This window comes from Thunnus thynnus, chromosome 15, assembly GCF_963924715.1.
Source record: "Thunnus thynnus chromosome 15, fThuThy2.1, whole genome shotgun sequence".
NCBI classification, from domain to species: Eukaryota; Metazoa; Chordata; class Actinopteri; order Scombriformes; family Scombridae; genus Thunnus; species Thunnus thynnus.
The window spans coordinates 29928300-29954576 of record NC_089531.1 but is presented as its reverse complement, the minus strand read 5'-3'; the positions used below and the strand labels follow the sequence as shown (position 1 = coordinate 29954576).

The 26277-nt window shown below is 38.6% G+C and overlaps 1 protein-coding gene across 4 annotated transcripts in view; it reads right to left on the bottom strand.

Annotated features, from left to right (window-relative positions):
• Positions 1 to 22284: 22284 nt before the first annotated feature.
• epb41a (erythrocyte membrane protein band 4.1a) overlaps positions 22285 to 26277 on the bottom strand; it is an 84526-nt gene continuing 80533 nt past the window's right edge. For all 4 annotated transcript variants that reach the window (XM_067611704.1, XM_067611708.1, XM_067611706.1 and 1 more), the window contains one exon: positions 22285 to 25548. The gene's annotated coding sequence lies outside the window, so the exon portion shown is untranslated. The remainder of the gene's footprint in view (positions 25549 to 26277) is intronic.

Here is a 26277-nt window from a genome sequence, read left to right as displayed (position 1 = left end):
CTTTGCTTCCAATGTATATGTGAAGCTAGGTTAGTCACATAGCCATGAGACTGAAATGATCTCATTCTCAGCAAGAATGCAGGAAGCAGTGCATTAGTATTTGAAAACCATACATTTGGAAGCCCATGGGCCAGGTTTAATTTATGTTTTTGTGAATCCAAGTAGTCAACCAACCCAATACATCTGACAGGGACCCAGTGTGTGCTGATAAATCACTGAATGCACATAGTTAGTACTCTCTGCTGGAAGCTTTCCTTCTTGGGATGTTTATTAGGTTTCAGCCATCACTTTTTAAATTTGCACAGTTCACTGCACAACTCTGGAACGTCTCTCATCATAGCTCTCTGCAGTTTATATGGCAATCTGTTTACTGCAGGAAAACTTCTCAGAGAAAACTCAAACAACAATACAGATATTCATCACTTTTTTGCTGCACCACATTTGTCCTGCTCATTCATTTTTTCCAAATATGTGTATGTTGCAGGTATTTCGGCATTTTGTTATCAGGAGAAAGACATTATAGTTTGTTCCTTTTTTTTTTTTACAATCATGAACTCCTGATTATTATCTTGTTTACCCTGATGCAACAGGTGGAACCCTGTGATACAATTGATTTGTTTACCTTTTAACATTATCTGTGATTTATTTCTGAATTTATTTGTGCATTTATAGTATTATTTCTTCATACCATATTTTAATATTTTATTTTAATGTGTCTGTTTATTCTGTTGTTCCCTTTTTGACATTTTTTTTGTTATATACCTGTGTTTTATGACAATTACTGTATTCTTTTATTTTCACTATTTAAAAAAATCACCAGTATTTCTGTTTGCCGTCTGTGTTTCAATAGCTTTGACCTGTCTCTTCCTGTGGAGGAGATTTCAGTGACCATACCAAAACCTAAACTACATTTGCACAATTAGGATGCATCAACTGTGCCTCGTGGCAGTTTGTGGAGACGGTACACTCTTCTGCTACAGCTCCTCTTTGTACTTTAGGCTAATAAGATACAGTCACGGTCGTTTGTATAGACGGGAATTGCCTTGGGCACCAATGCACTGGGTGCACATGGAGAAGGACAAATCACTTGGCTCTTGTGAGCATCCAGTAAACAGGCTATTTCATTATAGATTAGATCCTCCACCACACACTCACACACCCCTCCAAAATCACTTTGCTCAGCAATTTCTCATTTACTGTAGATAGATATGCACATCAACATATGAATGTGATTAAGGTGGCAGTTGAGTCTTACCAATAATGCCAGTGTAATGTGGTGCTTTTCAGAAATGTCATTCCTGATGAGTGCGTTGCCTTCAAATTGTACAGTCTCCTTTTTTCCTTTGAGTAGATTAAATATCTGCAGCTGTCACACAGCAGCAGGAATAAGATGAGCAGGCCCAGGGCAACAGGATGCCGTGTATGTAGATGTAGATGTAGATCTACATACATGGCAGATGTAGATGCCGACTGAGAGTTTGCTTATGGCACCAAGACATCCAGGACTGATAAGATACATTTTAACACTAAATCCCTGCCTGGTGCAGCTTAAAACAATCAACAGTGAAATTAAAAAAGCAGTGAAGAAAAGTGCTTGGGGGACTTTAAGACAATTTGACTCATAGGACAAACCCAAAGGAGGAAATGAAATACAATCTAGGCATCAAAGTGCTATGGGGGAAAATAGTTCTTGCACATCAATATTTCATCATCAATTTCATCTTTCTCCCCCGCCTTTTTCTGTTTCCTTTTAGTGGTTGAACATAAGAAGCTAAATGAGTACAGGGTGCAGAATGGGAAGTTCTACTCAATGCAGCCTATATTGTGTTTTCCAGCAGTTTAGCTCAGCATGCATGCAGGAAGACAGCTAAGTATCAGAGAGGAAGCTGCTTGCTTTCCTCCAGCAAAGCTTTTAAGTCAACCAAAGAGATGTCAACAATTTAACATATACCTCAGCTTTTTTCTTTAATCATGCACTGTAAGCATGCAAATTACATGACCGCTGTACCTTTTCTATAGTCTTATTCCAAGAATCAAAACCTTCATGTTTTTCTAATAGAGATGTTTAAGTGTTAAGTTTTCAGAATTTGAACCAGTGTTAATTTTCTCAGCTATTTTTTTATTTAGTCTCAGTCGTGTGTCAAATGTCCTTGTTAGTTTTTATCATATTTAGTTAACCTCATCCTGTTTTCTTAAGTCAAGTTTTAGTTGAAAAAAGTCATTTTAGCATTTTAGTCTTATCTTAGCCGAAGAAAATGGTAACTATCTTAGTGTAGTTTTAGTCAATGAAAACTGTTGACATTTTAGTCTTTTTTAGCCATCAAATTACATTGAACAACTCAATGTCTAGCCAAAACCAATAACTTTATGTCACTTTAGTCAAACGTATTTCACATAAGATTTTATGTTATCATTATCTGATGAAAAACACAGGTTGAATGATTAAGAATGCAGCTTTGCAGAAAAAGTCTGGTCTGATGGTATCAATTTAAGGAATACATCCATGGAACGTGTTCTGATTTGCATATTTATTTTGAACCAACATGATTCAACAACTGGTTTTCCCATGTATGTATGTGCTGCCACAGTTTAATTCACCCCTCTACAGTTTCTGGGACTTACTAGGGCTTTTTGTTGTTAGGTCTAGGGGATGTAATTACCACTAAGCCTAGCAGTTGTATCAGCTACTAACAGGCCACAACATACATTGAATACCTTCAATTGCCAACAACAAGAAAAAAATGCAGGCCTTACTTGAATCCTGGTAAGTTCAACTAGCTTTCCACAGCCACCCCACCCATCGTGGGTTTGTCCGCTTCTCTTGTCCTCTTCTTGTGTTGTTAACCGTGCACTGACCTCAGCATTGGTTTCAGTTAATTTAGGTTAACAAAAAGACATAGACAGAATCTGAACCACAATACTTCAGGGATGAGGGCATCATTCAGTGTCCATTATGGTCTCAACAAAAAGTTCCTCTGCAGCATGCCACTCTCATGTGTCCACATCTCTACTCTTGTCCCTGATGCCATCTAGAGGGCTCATAACAGCTAAGACCTGCTTTCTTGAGGTTTGCAAGCAATTAAAACCCAAAATGATAACCTGTGACCGTGACAATAATTGGGTAGAATATGGACTGGTGTTTGGTTTGTCTCTCTAATGTATAGGTCTTTGCGCACTTTGATGCATTGCTTTACTTTAGGGTCTTTATGACTGAGGAGTGTTTTTAAAAATATTAGGATACAGTATAATGAAAAGGCTCCTGAGTTTCAATGGACTCTCAAGACCTTAGTTGGCAATATCTTGGCCTGGTGGTGAAAGGTTCTGATAACTACTAGCTTTGTTCTAGTATATCTGAAACAAACACTGAGAGATGTTGGTGGGTGGTTTGATATGCAGGTTTCTATCCTCTTTGATGTGTATCTTGATGTTTCTGTTGTTGGCTTGGATAACCTTGCCTTGCCACCAAGGTGTCACCTACACATCTGAACCAATAACTAGGTGCTGTTCTCCTGCAGTCAAAAACTCCTCCTCTTCATGTTTTGTCAGTAGAAACCACTTTCTGTTTAGACAAATGTCGAGTAGTGTACATACCTGACCTGGTATTGAGGTCTCGGATCTGATGTTTGTTCAGCAACCCCACTCTTACCAGAGTGTTTTATGATAGGACAACTCTAAAAAAACACTGATTATGTTTAGTGACAATGGCAATGTTTTTAAATATTGTTCTACAATATCTGTGCATGGCTGCTACGGTAAGGTCTAGGTACAGTAAAAGATTGTAGTTATTTAAACCGGTAAAGTAAGTGAAGTTAAGTTGGGTCAGGGCTTGAGAAAGGTGTCGCTTGTCATGAGGCCCTGTAGATTTATGACGGCACAGCCTGATATCCACTGCATGGCCTAATGATAGATCAAAACATCATTTCACATGAATACGGAGCTTCCATAGCAATGCTCACCTAACGCTTGGCACATTTTACTGTGTACGTACTACTTGAATGCATTTTGCAATTGCAACCAAATCAAGGTAACATGCACATATATGAACCCCAAACATTTCTTTAAAATTTGATGGCATTTTGATGATATAAATTTCTATTAGATCAATTTGACAATGTTAGCAATGCTATCAGTGCTGAATTTTGTGTGTAAGTTTGGGAGCAATTGGCCACCTGATAGGTAGTCTCACAATCAGAGATCTGAGCCAACCAAAGGATTTCTAAATGCACAGTAGTAGCTTGAATGGTGCCGAGAGCAACCACTGACAAACCTACGCCCCTTATATTTCGTCATGGACACTCCTTACCGGAAATAATGCTCTTCTGCTCCTCTGTAGTGAACTGCATGTCACTGCCCCAATATGAAGAATTTGGATTGGTTCTGCAATGCAGAAACTCTATGATTGTTTCCAACCAGTTTTAACAATGAAACCTGGGAGATTGTCCTCAGTGTCTATGAGCGAAACATTTAGAGACTGACCTGTGAGTCTACTTCTACCTGAATCACTTAAGCAACCATTGAGACAATGGAATGTCTTGCTGTACATGTAAGTTACATTTGAAAATATGACATCTGTTTATATAACTTAAATGCTCATGTCAACATAAACTCTTCGAGCAGCAGCAGCTGGTCTACTTAACCTTAACCACCTGCACACAGTGGGTGTCTACCATTTGCTCAGACTCTTTCACTTGAACAGGAAGCTCATTGGCATGAACGTAATCATACATGATCAGTGAAATAAAATAATCAAAAAATCAACAACAAATCAGAACTGTGGTACAAAAGACAGTTCATGGTTATTCTATTTAATTGGCAAATGTGCAGAATAAGAAAAAATATATGAACTGTCTTTGGACATGTTACATTGTTGAAAAAAAGGGTAACAGTCTCCCTCTAATACTGTCACATGATGACAACTGATCAAACAACTCCATTCCCTGATGAAGACTGTGAGATGACGTTGAAAGCTAGAAAGACTACATCTACATTAAACTGGAAAAATCCAATAATACTTTTTTCGAGCAAAATTAACATGCCTCCACCCAACAGAAACCACTAGCGGACAGAACAGCCCAAACATCAAACAACCCCGCCCCTCCCAACATAGCACTTGCATCAATTCCATCCCCACATGATGTAGAAACCAGTGCTACAGGCATGCTTACGGCTTTTGACCTATTGTTATATTTAGGCTTAGGTTTAAGCTCCTGCGAATTTAACAATGATAAACAAAAAGGCACAAATAAGCAAATCCACCTCAACATCATTTAACTTGGTATGTGGAATAAAGAATGAATAATTGACCATATTAACTGAGAGGTACATCATCAGCATTATACTGTTTATATTTTCTCAGTTCTCTTTCCTGTTCAGCATTGTAATAAATACTTTGGCATCCTCTGGTAATTTGAACTCCTTCTCAGCACTGTTATGGGTAACACAGAGGCACGATATAACAGTCTAAATTGTACTGCCAGTATGTCATGGAGCTGGTGCCAAATATCACTGAAGGCAGCCTGGGCTCAGGTCGTCTTGCTGTGAGCGCAGTCCAAGAGAGTACTCTTTATCAAGCTTAAAAACCTCCTTGAGCAGAGTGGAGATAGTTGCTGCAGTGGAGGAGTTGGTTGAGTTCTTGGGAATACCCACTATCCTTATATTGCTGTACCATGATCTTGCCTCAAGATCTTCACATTTATTTTCCAATTTTACTAGATCAGCTGACAGATGCTCCATTTTAGCTTGGAGCGTGACGATGTCAGTGGTGCAGGTGGTGAGCAAGATTTCCATTTCGCCCATATTATGCTTCAAAATACTCACATCAATGTTTGTAATACTGTTGGTTAATTCCGATTTCACTGCCTGTAGCTCTGTCTTGATGGATGAAAAGTTCTCGTTCAAGGTAGCTTGGAGTTCGGTCTTGAGAATAACTGCCATCTCATTGCAAAGGGAAAAAAGCAGCTTGTCTTTGAAATTGGTGGGGTCAGTGACACCTGTTGGCATGGCAGCTACATCCGAGTGCGAAGAGGAGTCACTACAGGGTGGGGATGCAGCAGGCCGCTGTGGTTCTGCAGATGCAGTGCTCCTGGTTTTGGCTTTTGTGGTCAGCAAGTAGTCAAAGTTAAACTAACTCTCAACACACTAACACCAAAGTACAAAAAGTATGCCTAGAATAGGACTTTTTTAGAATACTGCAGGAGCCCCAAGTCTAAACAGGCTGTTTTAGCTCCTGTCTTTTTAAGGCCCCCCTCCCAATGAGCCCAATCTGTTCTTATTGGCCAGCTTACGGAAGCTGCCCCTCTGCAGACTTCTGGCTCTAGGGGCTATGTAAACAAACAGTAGTAGTAGAATTTCACTTGATTTTCTCATTGTTTACTCGAAAAGGAAACTTCTAAAGTACATCCATACATGTCTGAGCCAAAATCTGATCCAAAATATGCAAGCAGACAATGTCAACAACCTGTGGAACAACCTTAAAAACAAAGGCCACAGAATGGACAGCTGCTTATGGTAAATGGACTTTCTAGTCTTCCGACCACTCAAAGCACTTTTTACAATACATGTCAACATTCACCCATTCACACACACATTCATACACTAATGGAAGAGGCTGCCATGCAAGGCTCATCGCTATCTAATCTAATGCTCATTTACAAACACACACTCCGCTGGCACAGCTATCAGGAGTAATTTGGGATTCAGTATCTTGCCCAAGAATACTTCGACATGCAGTCTGGAGGAGCTGGGAATCGAATTGCCAATCTTCCGATTGGTGGACGACCCCTCTATCACCTCAGACACAGCTGGCATGCACAAACAATATGATGTCACCACGATAAGGAAGTAGAGGTTACTTCGCAAATTAAGTGTTAAGAGAAGGTTGAAGCCCTGGCTTTTGACGTGAAGGGATTTCTTTACATACATTCACCTCAAGTTTTGGAACTTTGACCATGTTTAACATCTGACGTCAAAATAACAAAAAGCATCATATGTCACCTTTAAGGCAAAATTTTGATTATTTAACATGACGTTGGGTTTGTAATTATCTGTATGTCTTGCTAATTCTTGTCTATGACAGTTGTAGGAGTAATAATACTTTATTATTTAATTACCTCGTTATTGGGGCACCACCTCCTTTTTGGTTAGGATTTGTTAGTGTCAGGAGGGAGCACTAACCCTTGTTCAGTTTAATCAATGAATCAGTCTCATAATTGTAAGTTCTTGTCCCAAACAGTGACCTCTGTTTACTGCAGCTCAAAGAAACAACCAAACACTTTTAGGATAAATGAAGACATTTATTAATAGCTAAACGTCTTGAGGATACATGATAAAGCTTGAGATAATATACAGAAAATAAAAAAAGAAAGTTAAATAAATAAATAAATAAAGCCTAAGAATGATAATAAAAATAATAAAGAAAATTATTCAGCAAGAGTGGCTCGAAGTGCATGACTCGAACCTAACCCTCATATTAACACTTCATTATGTCTAAGCATACAACCTTCATTGCTTCAACTTTCTCAAACTATTTACACACCTTAAACCATCAACTGAAATAAAGTTTAATACTATAGTGAAAGGAAATAAAATTAGGCAACACTTGTGTGATTAGATTACTTTCAGAAGAATATTTAAATATAAATTAAACATAACTCTTACTTCATAATATAAAAGCAAAGTCCTCAGGAATGTGGGTTAGTTTATGGCTTTGGTGATAAGAAAGTCTGCACTCCGTCTAAGGTGGGAGTTTTTTTCTCCGGTCCAAGTGACCTTTTGGGTCAGTTCATGCTTTTAATTCGTGTCATAATTCAACTTATCAAAATGGTTTCCTAGCAGTCTGTTGAGCATCACTGGTCCGCTCTTACAAACTTCCAGGGAAGAATCCAGGGAGTCTGTCTCATATTTTCCTTAAGAATCAAAGATTAGTTAAGAGATTTAAAGAACAAGTTGTTGTCCCCCTACACAGTCAAAAAAAGTGAGTTTGTGTTGTGGCAGAAAGAGGTGGACAACAGAGGAATCAGATGGTCGAGACACAGGTGTCAGATGGGGAATCTCTTTTATTTCACAACAGCTCACCAACAATGTAGACAGAGAAAATTCGACATTACAGAACGCAACATGCCTTTTTATACTGAAGACAGGCTATGTGTGTGTATGTGTTTGTGTTGCGTGACACATCTCATCCTGATTTTGCCAGACTTTTTGGCACCCTAAAATTCTAAAGAAGAATGGTGGGACACTTCTCAATTTCACTAAACTTTGGACTTAAACCAAATTTGAGTGGGCATCTCTGTACTATGTGTGTGTGTGTGCAGTACACAAACACACATGTGAATGGGCGTCTCTGCACTAAGTGTGTGTGTGTGGTATTCCGCCTCTTTTCCAATATCTCCAGATGTCTCCTGTTTTGGTTCGGTGGACTGACATGTCGCAGTTGCCTGACCCTCATTCCCCTACATTTGGTACAGCTAAATTCATAGACATTTCAAAAGACAATAAAGACGTCACAAATAAAAATGAGTCAGGTAAGAGAAACTGTGATACTGTTTGTAGACTGTAGAAAACATGGCAGAGCATGAAAAAGTAACAGTGGTGAAGAGAACAAGCCAGAAATGACTAATCTTTAAATGATCATCTTGGGCCTCTGATTTCATGGCTGGATGGAGTCACATATGGTGCACCGGCTGACTGTAATAAATAACAAGCGCTTCCCTTGCTGAATATGAATTTAAAGACACATACAGCAGATCTCTGCTGTGGATGAAAACATACATTATCATTACTTGACTAATTGTCATGGTAGAACTGACCTGCATATTTGGGAAATGAACACATGAGAGCTGTCACTTGTTTACACATCTAGATTTATGTGAGAAAAACCAAACCCCGAAAAAGGAGAGCTGCAAAAGTTAGTTGAGTAAATCTCCTTATTTCTCACATCCCCAGTGAATTTTAATGAGATCAGCTTAAACAGCTGCTCAACCAGAGGAAAGTAAAGGCATGGGGGGAAATGAAGCAAGTGAAAAAAGCCATTTTGCTCACTGTGCTCATGCTGCTCAGCTAGATGTAATAATGTCTGTACAATAAAACTGATTGGCTGTCAGAACGAGTCAACAGATAATTTAGTGGGAGTGCTTTACCTCCTGACGTACTCAATCAATCCACTTTGAAAAATGAGGTTTCTCACTGCCTTATTATTGATGGAGACTTATTATTATGCCTATGGCAAAGCCTCAAAATTGGCTCATTGTATTATTAACTGTCCAGTTTCATAAAGCATGTTAAAAAAAAATATTTTGCTGTTTGAGTCTTCTAATTTACATAGTGTTTACTAGTTTAATTAAAGAAATTAATTTCTATCCTGTGCATTTTCAGGAACTAAGGAATCTCTTCACCTGTCACACTTTCCAACAAAATTTGCATCCCTAGTCCCCAAAGTTGGCCGCCTCAACAACCATTTATCAGTTTATCATTAATAATCTTTGAAATACATTGGATGTTTTTCCTTTAGAAAACCGTTTTAATCACTGACATGACCTATGTTCGATGCAAAATCAGAGTAGGCTACATATACAAACATATGAGTTAAAAGAACAGATCAAGTAAGTTGCTTGAATGATAAACTAAATAACACAAAATAATGACTTCATTTAAAATTGCATAGCTCCCATCTGTTGCTATTCAACAACTGAAAAATCCAAAGCACACAGCAAACAGCTGGACAACTTCTATCTTCACTAGAGGACATTAATTAGATCAGACTAGATGTGTTGGACATATCTAACAATTAGTTAACATTTAATCAAAATCGCTGCAGCCTTCAACAGTAAATAACCCAGAGCATTGTCGAATAAATACAAAACATGTTACCCCAATCTCCCCACAATGGACTTGAGTCTGACTGGTTTTATATAAAATAATCTGCAGACCTAAAATACAGGATGGAGTGATGTATGTTATTCACTGTAGCTAATGTTAGCCCAACTGCTGGGAACAGCTGCTCAGCTGCAATAGATGTCCCTGGGACGAACAATACTGTCACTCCAACTTTTTCTGTCCATTTACTGCCACTGCTAAAATGCATTTATACTCAAAGCAGGGGAGTGTCGCATACAGTTCATCAAGTTTGTGTTGAATTTGTTGGAAGCATGTGTAATTAGAGTCCTGCTGTCTGAAACTCAACTCTCAGCCTGTATTAATGGAGCAGCTTCTGCTGAAGATTCTAGTTTAGCATTAGCATGAGCCTCAGGTAACTAAACCGGACAGCCAACAGGCAACAACCCTGTGGAGTTTTCACAACCTCATGCTGCAGTTTTCATCAACAGGACTGCCACAGTGACCAGAGCGAGGCAAGCTGCGACTTTTTTCTTCCTCAGAGGGCAAGGAGGTGCATTTGTCTCACAGTTTGTGTGGCCCTTTCACGAAACACACCTGTAACAGCTGGGCCACACTGCCTACCTGAGCAGCGTGTGTGGGCTGCAGAACCTCTTGCTTTTCATTTTGGCATCCATGTTAACAGGTAAGAGCAGCCACATAGGCGTGGCTTGAGTCGCACTGCAGCGGCATGTCATCTAAAGTTTCGGCTTTTAGCCTATTTTCTCTGCATGAGGCGCATGGTTCTCAGCAAAAATAGACAGTGAAAATGATCTGTTGATAGTCATATTGACATTATACCCAACCCAGTCTCACATCAAAATGTGTAATAACTACATTGGTCCACAGCGCAACCAATCAAGTAGTGCAACTGCATACTACCGCAAATCTTAACAGTTCCTGACAGTTACACCACACATCCCTCATCTTCTGCATTATCAGTGAATACATTTTTAATCGGTTAAATTATTAAACTGGAAATGAGGAGAGAGAGACTGGGGAAGACCACCAGGACACTCCAGGGAACACAGTTTTAATATTGCTTCATCTACATCTCAATGAGTAACATATAGAGGGTTCGTTATGAAACATGTAAAACAAATGTCTGCTATTTAAATTATGCTAAGAGTCTTGAGGTATACCTGGTTTTATGTCGCCCTTCCGAGTAGCTTGTCTGCCTGCTTGCTGTAAATTTGTCCATAGGAACTCCAACGTGGACAAGAGTGTGGGCATGTACACGTCAGTGGGTGTGGACAGTGTTCACACAGCCGCAGAGGAGATGGCATGGGGATTGGTGTGGAGACCACGCTGAGTTCTGAAGGGCCTATGCATGATTCTTCTGCTTGAGTCTTCACACTCTTGCACATGCACCTGCTGAAACCAGTGATTGGTTGTTTCTACTAAGGGTTAGATATGATTTTTTTGTTGTACTGTCACAGGTGCATGAAAGAGGTGGTTTACAAATGACAGCCTGTTTGAAGGAGCATACCAACGTGACTTAAATTAGACCAGTGACAGATTCAGAATGTTGGTGTCAGTAAAGTTTTAATTAATTGCCCAACCCTACTAACATATTATGTTTACATTGCAATATACAGTGTGTTTTTCTTTGGCATGTTCATCTAAAAACAGAAGTTTCATTCCAGTTTTGATCACTTTTTATCAGATCTTGTAATATAATTTTTAATAACCACACTTTAAAAAACCAATAATACATTGCAGCTTCATTCCTGCTAGACTGTGAGAAACTCAGTATTCTACCTTACCTTAGGTAAAAGGTGAGGTTAGTATAAAGACTGGAAGCTATTGGAAGTGTTTCTAGAAGTATAATGCTTAGGTAAGTAAAATTTGAATCTTTAAATCTAAAGAGAAAATTGTGATTTGTGCAACCAGGCACTACTTGTCTTAAGAGATGATGCTTTATGCCTACTCTGCATTTCCGCAAAAACTAAATGACTGTTGAAACATTCTGAGTTGGAAAGACATGGAGCCTCCTTCTTAGACATCCAGTCTGAAATGCCATGTTTGCTTATTGCCTTTTTTCAGGGTCACTTCTATGCAATGTGTTGGCCCTTCCTTTAAGTCTCTCCTAATCAGAGATAGTATCTGTAATCTTACACTGTATTGGGCACAAAATAAATGGATCCTCATTTAAATTCAATAGGACATAGAGACCTTTCTTATTGTTTAACAGCAGCACAGTCCTGCTTCATATTCAATTCATACAGCATGCAATAACACCTGCCATTCATGAGCATGACAGGTGACTGAGAAATTGAGCAACATTGTCTCTTCTTCCTACTATTCATCTATCCCTTTCTTCATCTTTGCTTCTAAAACTATTTCATCCTAAGTTAAATGGGTATTGTTTATTGTTACTTCCAGTGGATGTTTGACCTTCGCTGTGCAGAATGATGTTTATACAGAAGTTTGGCTAGAAGACTGTTTTCACATTCATCTGCTGGGAAAAGTTTCTCTTTGCTCACCTTAAATCTGTGTTTAAGTGGTGGCCTATGGGCATGATTTTGTGACATCACAACTAGTTAGGAAGCCAATCATCCATGCAGATACATTTTTGAAATTAACTATATTTGCATATTTGTAGATTTTGGATTTTTCAATGAGGGAGAAGGAGGAGAAGTAATTTTAAGGATTTTATTGATTGATTGGACCTTTTTGTGGAAAAACCTCATCAGACACATATTGTTATTCCAAGGTCAGAGTGTTCTTATACAGTAAATCTTACAACATGTCTGTAGAGGATCATTAAATTTAAGATTTTACATTTGAAGGAATAGTTCAATATTTTGGAAAAATGCTCATTTGCTTTCTGTCTGAGAGAGAAAAGAAGAGTCTGTGTGGTAAAACAGCACCAATTTAGCATTGCACTTCTATAGCATTGTCGGAGTCATGATGGACCGTTAAAAAAAAAAAAAGATACAAATTGATGCAGTAGATCCACAGTTATTGTCTTTTTTATTCCATGCATTCCTCTTTCTTTTTAAAATCTGGAACCTATCTTACCCACAATGCAACTCAACCACCCACAGTTGGGTCAGAGATTCAAGTGTGTTTATGCTAGTAGCAGCTAATATAGCCTGGAGCTGCTAGCTTCAAGCAGAGATGAAGAGCGGGCTACAGAAGACTGCTAACCTCACTTCTTTCTAACTCTACACCCCCTGAGTTTTCTTTTTAAAACTTTTAGTCTTCAGCCCCAACTGATGTTGGTGTTGGTTGATTTATCAGCTCCCTCTGGAACCACAAAAGGCTTTGTACAACTTTTTCCACGTATGCAGTAATACTCCACAACACCTGGATACACGAGCCGATGTGGAAAATCAGTGGAGTTCCCCTTTAAGTACGGAGCTGGAGTCAGGACATGATTAGCCTAGCTTAGTATAATGACTAGAACAACTAGCTTGGCTCTGTCTAAAGTCAAAAAACACCCCTACCAACACCTGCCACCTATCGATTGTGGTTTCTTACATTTGACATTGAGCTTCCCCTATCGTCCTCTATCCATACCAAAACTGCTTCAACTTGCTCCCGTATAATAAACCACACACTGCCTGTTTTCCAGTGCCTATAGTGCTGATTCCACAGTCCCTGTTACTGAATATTCCTCTACCTAACACTGATGAACTAATAGACCTCTCCCACAAGTCTTGTGTGTCTATTCTAGACTGTATTGCCCCTCTTAAGACAAGAGCTAGGAAGACTAATGCAGACCCCCGGCTGAACGAATCCACACTCTCTATTAGAAGGGATTGCCTGGAAAGCAGAGTGTAAGTGGATAAAAGACAGGCTGCATTTCTCCAATGAAATGTATGAGGAGCTTCTAATCAGGTACAAATCTTCTGTGAAAGATGCAAAAGCAAAATACCTCTCAGATATCATCACTAAGAGCAGCCATAACTCCAGGATCCTGTTTAGAATCACAAACTCTGTAGTTCACCCCTCTGCTTGCTCCACTACAAATTCCTCCCAAATAAGCTATGAGCTCTTTATAGACTTATTTCTAAACAAAACTGACAGCATTAAGTCAAATATTTCGCACTCTATCAAAGATTCTGTCCTTTTTAAACCAAAACAAGATTTTTGAGAAATTCCAGTCAGGGTTCCACGAACACCACAACACAGAGACAGCTCTCCTAAGAGTGACAAATGACCTCCACAGTGCTACGGATAATGGTAAAAGCTCTATCTTAATTTTTCTAGTTAGAAGTGCAGCTTTTCACACTGTTGACCACACGATGCTCCTGAATCGTTCAGTGTTAGGTCCTCTTCTTTTGTCTTTACATGCTCCATTAGGAAGAATCATCCAAACTCACATCTCTTTTCACTGCTACGTAGATGATACTCAAATCTACCTCCCCCTCAATTTCCAAAATCAGGCTGATATAATTTAATTACAAAACTGTCTCCAAGGCATTAAAGACTAGTTAGCTCATAATTTCCTTCAGTTAAATGAGGACAAGACAGAGATCCTACCCTTTGGTCCCCCACATCATACCACTGTTACTGTTACTAGAATTTCAATCACCTTTCTGCCTACATCAGATCCCATGGGTGTTATATTCCTTTTTGATAAAGCTTATAGTTAGGGCCGACCAGGCTCGCCTTGGATCAGCCCTTAGTTATGCTGCTATAGGCCTAGACTGCTGGGGGACTTCCCATGATGCACTGAGCTCCTCTCTCCTCCTCCTCCTCCTCTCCATCTGTATGCATTCATGTAACATCAATGCATGTCAATAACTTTGCTTCTTCCCCGGAGTTTTTTGTGCTTTCTCATCTCACAGGAAACCCTGGGTTCTGGGCCGAGCCTTCGCGGTCCTTCACAGTCCTGATGGCATCCTTCCCTGGCTATTGATGCTTATACTTATTGTTATTGTTATGATTGTTGTTCTTCTGTCCCCCCTCCCCCTTTCCCTCTCTCTTTCTCTCTCTCAACCCAACCGGTCAAAGCAGATGGCCACCCACCAAGAGCCGGGTTCTGCTCGAGGTTTCTACCCGTTAAAGGGGAGTTTTTCCTTACCGCTGTCGCCAAGTGCTTGCTCATGGGAGAATTGTTGGGTCTCTGTAAATTAAAGAGTACGGTCTTGACCTGCTCTATGTGAAAAGTGCCTTGAGATGACTTTTGTTGTGATATGTCGCTATATAAATAAAAATTGATTGATTGATTGATTGATATTTGATGGTGACTTAAATTTCAACAGGCAGGTAAATTCTGTTGTCAGGTCCAGCTCGTTCCAACTTATAACCATCTCCAAAATTAGGCATTTTCTATCACCCTCTGACCTAGAAAGAGTCATTCATCCACTAATATCATCCAGGCTGGACTACTGTAACTCCCTCTACCTAGGCATCTCTAAGGCTACCACTTCCCATTTACAACTAATTTAAAAGTCTGCGGCCCTGCTATAAACAAGGTACAAGAAACAAGACCACATCACCCCTCAAAATCCTTCTAATTCTCTATAAGTCTCTCCATGGTCTCTCCCAAAATTTCTCACCCCTTACTGCACTACCAGACCCCTCAGACAGCATGTTGGTTGTTTCTATTTTAATCTTGCTTTATTTTCACAACATCTGTTATGCACATATACAGTGCTGCTTGAAAGTTTGTGAACCCTTTAGAATTTTCTGTATTTGTGCATAAATATGACCTAAAACATGATCAGATTTCCATTCAAGTCCTAAACTAGATAAAGAGATATCAGTTAAACAAATGAGACAAAAACCTTCATTTATTTATTGAGGAAAATGATCCAATGTTACATATTCGTGTGTGGCAAAAGTATGTGAACCCCTAGGATTATCAATTCATTTGAAGGGGAAATTAGAGTCGGGTGTTTCAATCAATGGGATGACAATCAAGTGTGAGTATGGGAGGCCCTGCCTTATTTAAAGAAGAGAAATCTGGGTCTTCACTGTCAAACTCTGAGCTTCACAACGCAGGTTTGGGGAAGTGTGTCATGGCTCAAACAAAGGAGATTTCTGAGGACCTTAGAAGAAGAGTTGTTGATGTTCACCAAGCTGGAAAGGGTTACAGAACCATTTCTAAAGAGTTTTGACTCCACCAGTCGACTGTCAGGCGGATCATGTACAAATTGAAGACATCCAGCACCATTGTTGCCCTCCTTAGGAGTGGTTGAACAACAAAAATCACACCAGGAGCAGGCGTGTAATAGTCCACAACAATAGGCCACAACGGACCCCAGGGTAACATCTAGGAAACTAAAGGTCTCTCTTAAAGTGGCTACAGTCCATGTTAATGAGTCCACCATCAGGAAAACATTGAACATCAATGGTGTGCATGGCAGAGTTGCAAGGAGAAAGCCACTTCTCTCCAAAAAGAATATTGCTGACGTCTATGGTTCACTCAAGACTACGTGGATAAGCCAGAAGGTGACTGGAAGAATGTTCTGTGAATGGATGAGACCAAAATCGAACTTTTTGGCTTGAATGAGAAGCGTTACGTTTGGCAATGAGCAAACACTGCATTTCAGCATAAGAACCTCATCCTATCTGTGAAACATGTTAGTAGTAATATCATGGTTTGGGCTACTTTGTTGCCTCTGAACCAGGACAGCTTGCACTCATTGATGGAGCTATAAGTTCTGAGTTGTACCAGCACAGGAAAATGTCAAGGTATATGTCTGTGAACTGAAGCTCAACAGAAAGCGTGTCATGCAGTAAGACAACAACACTAAACGCGCAAGTCATTCTACCAAAGAATCGTTAAAGCAGAAGAAAGATAATGTTTTGGAATGACGAAGTCAAAGTCCTGACCTTAATCCTATAGAAATGCTGTGGAAGGACCTGAAGCATGTAGTTCATGCAAAGAAGCCCACCAACATCCCCAAGTTGAGACTGTTCTGTGAGGAGGAATGGGCTAAAATTCCTCCAAGCGGATGTGCAGAGCTGATAAACAGTTACTTGAAACATTTGATTGAAGTTATTGCTGCAAAAGGGGGTAACCAGTAACACCAGTAACTGAAAGCAAGGGTTCACATACTTTTGCCTGCCACAAATATGTAAGATTGGATAACTTTCCTCAATAAATAAATGAAAAAGGTGAAAAAAAAGATTTTTTTGTCTCATTTGTTTAATTGGGTTCACTTTATCTAGTTTTAGGGCTTGTGTAAATATCTGATCACGTTTTAGGTCATATTTATGCAGAAATACAAAAAATTCTAAAGGGTTCACAAACTTTCAAGCAGCACTGTATGTGTCTGTCTTTGTGAAGCACTTTGGTGCAAAACCTGTTTGCTTTTTAAAGTGCTACATAAATAAAATAAACTTGAAACTAGCATCCAGTCTTTATACTAAGCTAGGCTAGAAAGTGAAAAAGCATATTTCCTTTAACTATTCCTTTAAATATATACATTGTTTTTATTTAACCTAATCTTCATATTTGGCAGGATGTTCTGTGGTGTGCATTTTGTCTCACTGTAATGCTTTACAATTAACTGTGGTGCACACTGATCAGTTCATGCTCTTTCAGATACAGTGTCTATTGTGATTTTCTATTGCCTTGTTTTATGCTGCAAGAAACCTAAGAATCATTTTAAAGCAAAAAAGGAAATATTTTTGCTGTGACTTTCATACAGGCGTTCACAGTGATTTATGTGAGGACATACTGGAGGGAGGCTCACTGTTGCTCACTCCACTATATTCTGACAAGCGTGTAATCGGACTCGAATGAAAGATGAAAAGTTTATCTCCTCCATGATCTCTTCAAGCACTATAATATACTTTAATGTATGCAGGGCTTAATTTAAACATCTGGAGATATGGAGGTACTGTAGGATGTATTTGTGTTTTCTCATCTCTTTCTGCCCCTTTCAATGAATGTTACTGGGAAACATGTGCTTAGCTACAGCCCTAAGTGCATATGGTATCTGTTGTATATTTCTTCATCAACTTCTTGTTCATAGGCAGAGGGACGAGTGTCCAATATGGTGGCCTCAGGATTGCATCTCTGCTTTTTGCGGATGATGTGGTCCTGCAGTTCAGACATAGCTTTTGTGGATGCTACCTGGATGCTTACCTTTAGATGATTTCCAAGCACGTCCAACTGAGAGACTGAGGGGCAGACCCAATTGGATGGGATTACATACCCCATCTACCCTCCCAGGTGTCTAAAGACCTTTGAATGAAGTTCAAACTTTCTCAGCTCCTCTGGGTTGTGCTACTTGGCACCTTTTGAGTCAAGTCAAGTTGATAGCTCCTTTAAGGACAGGCACTCCAATCAGAGAGTAGGGCACAGAGAGTTCAATCCAAATAAACTTTAATGATCACTCATTCGGTAAATACAGGTCATGGATGAGCACAAGGCATTGGTTTGGATGTTTGGGTGTGGATGTGGCTGTGGGTGTGTAGTTCTAAAGAAAACAGAAGAAATAAAAATACAATATTAGTCTTCAATAACATACAGTTTCATATGCACATTGATAACCTATTAATATTAGTCTTGAATAGTTAAATGAAATAGAGTGGTTAAATTAAATCTAAGCATTCTGGTTTATACATGAAAGAAATTTTTGTTATCTATGTTACAATCATTGGAAATACACCACAACCATAGACTGTAAAAAAAAAACATGGACATAGTCACTGTGACGTCACCCATTGCTTTGTGGACTGCCATTCTGAAGCCTTAGTGATTTGACCATCGCCATGTTTGATTTTTGGAGCCAGAAGTGACCATATTTGGATGAGAGGGTGGAGCTGACCATGGCGCTAGCTGCTAGCTTGGCCAGTATGGTGCATTTACAATCTAAGGTTAACAGTGATAATGCTAATACTAATTTCCGCTAGTGAAATACAGGCCTAAAGCCATTAAAACAAAATGTACTCACCGGAAAAACATCTGACTCCTAAGAGGGTCTTTTATCACAACCGCTGGACAAGACTTTTTTATGCGACCAAAATGTTACAATTATCTTAAATGAACTGAAAACACACTGTGAAATAGCAGCAGCTATGCCTACACTCTGTGAATCTGGGGTTACGCCATGGTTATGTTACATAATCAACGTTATTGCCGTGGTAGCAACTTGTAAATCACAACGTAACCATGCCCTAAAGCATACGCTACTTTATCATCTATTTCACTCTAAACGGGGCCATAAATTACAAAATGAACACCATGATGCATTGAAGAAGACTTGATATTAGCAATTGAGACCATAAACTCATTAGGAAAGTGTTTACTGAGGTAATAAATGCAGGTTTAAAGCACTTCTGCATTGGCCTCACTTTTCAGACTGGGAGCTACCCGCTTGACTACAACTCAATTGCTGGCCAGAATGAACAATTCTGTGGCCCTGTTGTGGTCAAATAATGTAATTGCAGTGTTAATAACAGCCACATGGTGAAACACTGCAAATTAATGTAAGGAGAATCGCCACGTTACGAAATACACTCAGTATTATAGGCATATTCCAAAAGTATGACATTCATAACATAAAAACACAAGGCAAGTAAGCTATAGTAGTAAGAAATATTGCACCATGTCCACATGTTCTGAACCATATACTAGGAAAAGTATGCATTACAAACATAAAGCACCCAAAAGAACAATTTCAGGTCTAATACTAAGTCAGGTAATATCTATACTAACAATATTTGGTGGTCTAATATTAGCTAAGAGGGTGTTTGACTCACGTTTGTGCATGAACACACACAACAGGCATCCGCTACAGCTCACCCATGGAAGATGCACAGAATAACAACAAATCTTGTCTTCAGGAAGTATGACATCATCAACTACAGCAAGTGTGCTAGGACCAAACTCAGCAATTGTAAAGGGGGCTTGACAAAAATTATAACAATGGAAACAGAAAAACAGTAGACTTTCCTACATATTCATATATCCATCCTTTGCAAGAGGTCAGTCTATTTACATGAGCTGTGAATTCTATGCTGTTCCTACAATTCTCATTTGCAAACTCGGCTGTAACGCTGTAGCAAATAGCACCAGCTATCTTAACATCAAAAACAGCACAAATTTAAAACAACTAAAAATAACAGTTAAAAAACCCAGCTTCACAGAAGAAAAGAGCACCTTCAATAAAAATAAAAATATTATCTTCCATTTCACTGCAGCCAATCATAGGGCATATAGAATTAAAGCATTAAACATGCTGCATTGCACTATGGCAGTTTGTTCATGGACTCCTGCTGCATTAGTTTTACAGAAGTAGAGTTGAGTTGCAGCCTTAGTAAATATTTTGGAATGTCAGTATTTAATTTAATGAGTATCTTTAATTCAGTGGCTTTTCTGTCTGATTTCATTTCCAAGCTTTCTGATCTTAGACAAATCCCACCACTGAACTTTTGAGCTCTCCTTCGCTGACAGAATGATCCTACAGGCAGGCTAGTCACACCCAGAATGTGAGAGCAAACATTAATATGGCCTCACCAAGATATTTCTCTACCATCCTGAATTCTGATGTCACACAAAAATATCTGTAGTTAAATTAACAAACACAGCTGTAGTCATGTAAACTACTTTGTACCTACATTTATACTGACCCCTGTACCCCAGCATTAACCAGTAGGACAGCACTGTTTGACACTATCTTTCAAAACTACGTAGGTAAGGTTAGGGAAAGATGGTGGTCATGTTTAAAAGAAACCAATGTTGACTGTTGGTAGAAAACAGGAAACAAATAGTAGTCTCCTGCGTCAGAGTCTCTTTCTTTGTTGACCCAACCAACTGCCCCAAGACTGCTAATGCCACATTGCCATAAAAATTATATAGTTGTGTGTATAAATTTAAAAAATTATAAACTATACTCGGTAAATCTAATGGCCATGTCACCCTGAAATGAGTGTGTTTATTCACCCAGTTAGATTTTCTCCAGAGGATGAACTCAGTTGATTGTAGTGATCTTGGGATGCTTCCTCTATTGGCACCCTTACACTAAACTTTCCATGTTCACACAAATTATTGCATAATAGAAGAGGGTGACTGCCATGACATTAGCTGAGCACATTTATGCTCCACAGGAAGAACACATTGGTAATTTCACAACCTGTTCTGTGGTGCCATCCTGAAATCAAACTTCATATTTAGCCCCATTGCTGATAAGGCACTGAGAAAAGCAAAACCATTTGCATGTTTGTTCCATCTAACATTTTCTTATGGGGAGTATTAAATATTGCAACCAACAGATGCTGCCTGGCAGGGTTTTAAACTTTTAATATAGGTAGAATTTAAAATTTTAATTTGTATTCTGCATTTGTATTCTTAAATGTGATAAAGGCATTTGTGGCCATATATTTTTTGGTCCATTATCCAAACATTGCTAAACTCAACTCAAAAATAAACGACACTGCTGACTCTCATGGCTTGAAAGGGTTGGCTCTTTTGGACCTGAGTGTATTTTATTAAAGGTTCTATTTGTAAGAATCAGAAATTCCTTCTCATTAGTGATACCTCTTGCCATTAAATGAGATGCAGTCAACATCCTATTGCTTACACTTCTCAAAATTGCATAAAAGATCTGTAATGTTGTGTTTTGCACCGTGTTTCAGCAAAGCATCTCTCACTCCCAGTCAGTCAGCCCCCCTCCCCCCACTGCTGTATGTACATGCACTCGCTTGCTCACAGACACATACACACAGAGGCTTGTGTTGGACTAAGGCTGCTGACCAGTGAGAGCCGATCTGCACAGCCCAACCTCCAAAAATATACCCTCAAACTTTTTTTTTTTTTTACCAATCATGTTTACTAAACACCGGTAGACTCAGTGAGCTGTGGCTAGGGAGTAACACACTGCGGTTTTGTTATTAAATGTGTGCTTGTTTCAACCTTTGGACAACCAACAGAAAAATTAAAAGGGCTATCACTCTGGAGCTTATTTTCTACTCCTGTGCTGAGGAAATAATATTGTTTTAGCTGTGTGTGCTCGGCAGTGGGCGACTTGTTATTGCGGGGGTGTTTTATTGTGAAATGTGTAGTGGTTGATGGAGGCAGCTAGCTGTCTCATTAGCTGGAGAGCTAATATCTGCAGGGTGTTTCTAGTTGGATAGCACCGTTTTTGTTGTGGTGTTGTGTTGTTATGCCGGTTGTTTGCTGATGTTAGTGGGAGAGAGGCAAGGCACTCGGGAATATGCAAAATGTCACATCCACTGGATTTTTGCGGAAAATCCGGCCCAGGTCCTTCACATAGAAATCAGTCTACAGGCAACTGAGAAAGTTGGGGAACATCTCATTTTTTAAGTTACGTTACAACCCATTCACTCATTGACAATAAAAAAGGATCAATACAATGATTAATACATGTAAATTGATTCACAATTCTACATATAGAACCCTTAATGGCATCTTTTACCTATTTTGCAAAATTTTGCCAAATACCATTTGTTTTTTGAAAAAAACAACTAGTAGACAGAACAGGATAAAATACAAAGTCTACGTTTTTATTCTGTGCATGGTGCTCTTTTATTACATGTTGTCTTCCTGTGATGGTAAAGTGAGGGTTCACAATTAAGAAAGAACTGAAGAAATGTTGGTTTGCTTGTTTCAAACAAGAAAAGGGAGTGCCACAATGACACTGTGAAAGAACTACAACATGTTGGAGAACTGTACAGAATATGGTGTACCAAAAAAGCATTATGTTTGAAAACTGACAAAACATAAACTACGTGTGCCATACTAAATATGTTTTGAATAGACAGTGTGTACCCAGGAGAAGGTTGACGTCAGTCTCCTTGACTTATATGTTATTATAATATTAACAATGTCATGTTGCAGTGTATTTGCATGCACATAATAAGTCAATTATGAGAATATGCAGGTTAAGATAATAGTTTAAATGAAGGATTACCATGGTATGCCAACCACAGTACTTGTAATAAAGGATATTACAAGTGCCCTGGACAATCAACATTGTGCTGCACTTTTTATTTACCTATCAAAAGCATTTGACATGGCAGACCATGACATTTGACTGAAAACAACCTTTTTAGGTTTAGGTGAATGGTCCGTAAATTGGTTTTATTACCACCTCTCAGGAAGAACTAAAGCAGTAGCTCTAATAAGTGTCCCGCAGGGATCTATTCTGGGTCCTCTTCTAGTCACTATGTACACAAATTATATCCCTGCTACTCCACATTTCAATGTACATTTTTATGCTGAGAACTGTGATGATACAACTCATGTCTTTACTGGTTTTAAAAACCATACTCCCAACAGTTTGAATTTGACACATTAAAATCTTTTATTTCACTTGAAGACAAAATATGTTATTCAAGTAGTCTGAATACTACTTGCACCTGTTCTCTTTAATGTGGAACTAATTGTCAATTGTGTGTGTAAATTGTATTTGAGTTATGTTTGTGTAGGCTTTTATACTTGTACTAATATATTTTTCTTGAACACACTTGAACAGAGGAATCTTGATCTTGGGACTGTCTGTTTAAATAAATAACTACAGCAACTAAAACCACTAACCTACTAACCTCTGTTCATATGATCAGGCTTATTTCCAAAAGACATACTGTAGCACATTCCTAATTTATGTTTACTCTGTGTCACACAGTCCTAATAGCATCCACACTGACAGCAAGTGTCTGTGAGTGAAAATGAACTTTGAGTTCTGAGATAATTCCTGAGTTTAGTTCCAGCTTGGACTATTTGATCTAAAATGACCATCACCCATTTTCAGAGGGAAAGGTGCCTCCTTAGACTGTAATGAATAGTGTATATCAGGACAGGCTGTGAAAGGATAATTGAGGTTTATTACAGATTTGGTCTTATTTTTGTGGTGTTTGTGTGTCACTACTAGATAGTAATAGTGATTTAGTATATCAGGTTGAACCATTAGAACTTCAGGAATATCTTAACCTGTGAAGACTTAAGTTATTCATTTGTGTTTGCTAGGAAACATAAGCGCCACTTTACTGGCATAATGTTTTGTCATTTAAGGTATACTGTATTTTGAGAGATATTATTAGAAAGCATTTTATTGGGTCAATAACATGGTCAGATATCGAATCATTATCTCTTATTCTTATTACCCTTACAAAACTATATATGTAGTGGTCCTGACCCCCTGGTTAGGAACATCTGGATAAACAGTTGGGTTCCAATTTCCAGTGGGTTTGATTTGTTTGTGTTTCTTTCTCTGTTACTTTGTTGTATTGATGTTGCCATGTTCCTAGATCCCAGCAATTATTTTGTTGAGTATAATGTTATTATAATCAATAGAACTGATGGACAAAACTTCAAAAACAAAACCTATATTGTGAGTAGAATTATCCTTTGTGTAGACACCTCAAGTTCACTCACTCCCTGTATGTTAGAAACGGGTGTAATTAATGGGTATAATTAACCACATTAACCAGATAACCTTGTTTATGTGTTGATGTGATAGTTGCAATAATTGGAATATTGCCTTAATCAGGTTATAATCAAATTACAAGCATGCATGTAAAGGCTCTGGTAGAGTGAGGAGATGTAAAGAATAGCATTTCAGTTTAATGAGACAATTATCATCCTGTTATCATCTCTTCGACTGCAATACCAATCAAGCAAAATGTCAACTTTTAGCTCTAATCGACCGCTGTCATGTTTGAGTATACTGTCATGGGAATTGTCTCTCTCTGGATGAGTACACACTGCCCATTTGGTAGAAAAGTAGAAATGTGAAACAACAGTTGCTCCTGCCATGCTCAGTAGAAATGACTAAAACTGTATCTGGAATGCTCTTAATACAAAACCATGAAGCTACATACATCTGCGCTGAGAGGATCTAAAACGCAAAACACATAAAGAGAAGACAAAGGTGGGAATAAATAAAGAAAAGGTCAGTACACTGCTGTCTCCTTGGTCCTGATAAAGCCCCATTCTAGTGACAACAAGCACTACAACCACAACAACAAGAACAACTAAAACAATCAAAAGATCACTTAACAAATGATTAAGTCTTAAATAAGGTGAAAGAAGTAATTGCCCCCCTGGTTTGACAAAAATCAATCATTTTCACACATTAATTGAAAAAATATTTTTTCACATTGAGAGGGAAAATAAAATATTTACTATACAAGAAATGACACCAAACTCTGTCAAGCGCAAAAATTTGAGAGGGATCCTTGAGTCCTGATGTGTACAATCCCAAGAAAAATCACCCACAATCCCTTTGTTAATGCTGTTTGGAACACATTGTTAAAAAAACACTTGACCTCCAAGTTATTGATAACCAATTCTGATGGTAAGAAAAGCTGTAGAAAAATAAAGTACCAGTAATCTCAAGATTAAAAGACCAAATGCCCTTGAAAATTTTCTTAAAATCTCCAGACAAATTGGAGAGCAATAAATCCACAAATGCTGTACTTTACTTTCTTCTTTCTCTTAAAAAAAGATGTTTTTTCATCAGTCCAGTGGTTGATCTTTTGGCAGTTCGTGGAACAAGAGGGGGATTGTGGGGAATACTGGGAGGGTTCTTGGGAATTTTTCTGCTGACTCCATCTCCTTCAGGCCGAACTCCACACTCATGGAGGTTAAAGTTCATAGTTCAACGTTGAAGTTTGTTCCCTCTGATGTTCACTTATTGTTCCGACTGGTGGTTCATGTCGAAGGCAGTGCAATTGGGTGTGATGGCTGGGGGCGCTGAGGTAAAATGGTGTGATGGAGACACAAGTGAGGAGGGAGGGTGGTGACAGCTGAGAGGACCAAGGTGGGGTTCAAGATTTGTAGAATGAAAAAAATGAGAGAGGGACAGAAAATGAGAGGAAAAAAGAGAGAGAGAGAACTTTAGGGGATTTGAACATCTCAACATATGAACACCAGCAAAACGTAAGAATGGAAGGAACATGTAAATTGCTTCACAATAATAGTGTTTTTATCCTAGAAGGGTTAAGCCACGATAATATTTCGATATTATAATGATATTAGGATAATAATGGAAACCATAAATTCTCTTCTACTCTGCTGTTTTTTCAGTCATTCTTAAGATATTGTCAATGAACTTTGACACTCCCAGCAAATCATTTCACATTAAAAGTCTACCAGGAAGGGGATGGATTAAGCCCTTTGAGTTGCTGGAAGGTTTTTTTTAATGTGACACATCTGTGCAGGAAGTGTTTAATTCCATTGAGAGTAGGGTTAACACTAATTAAAAGCAAAGTGCTGTAGAACTGAGTAAAGACATTCAGAGCAGAAGATTGTTTAAGTATGACATGACAGATGTTGCCAGCTGTTATTTGAGACAAGTTTTATTTGAGAATATGCACTTTCCCTTTATCATTTCTGAAGAAAATGGCCTTCATTGTTATCCTTTTTCTATTTAACAATTTTTGGCCTTATTATCCCTACTGTGTAAAATAAAGATACATTATGCTGAATTTATTGAGACAACAAGCAAATATGGAGGAAATGTAGAGTTTATATTA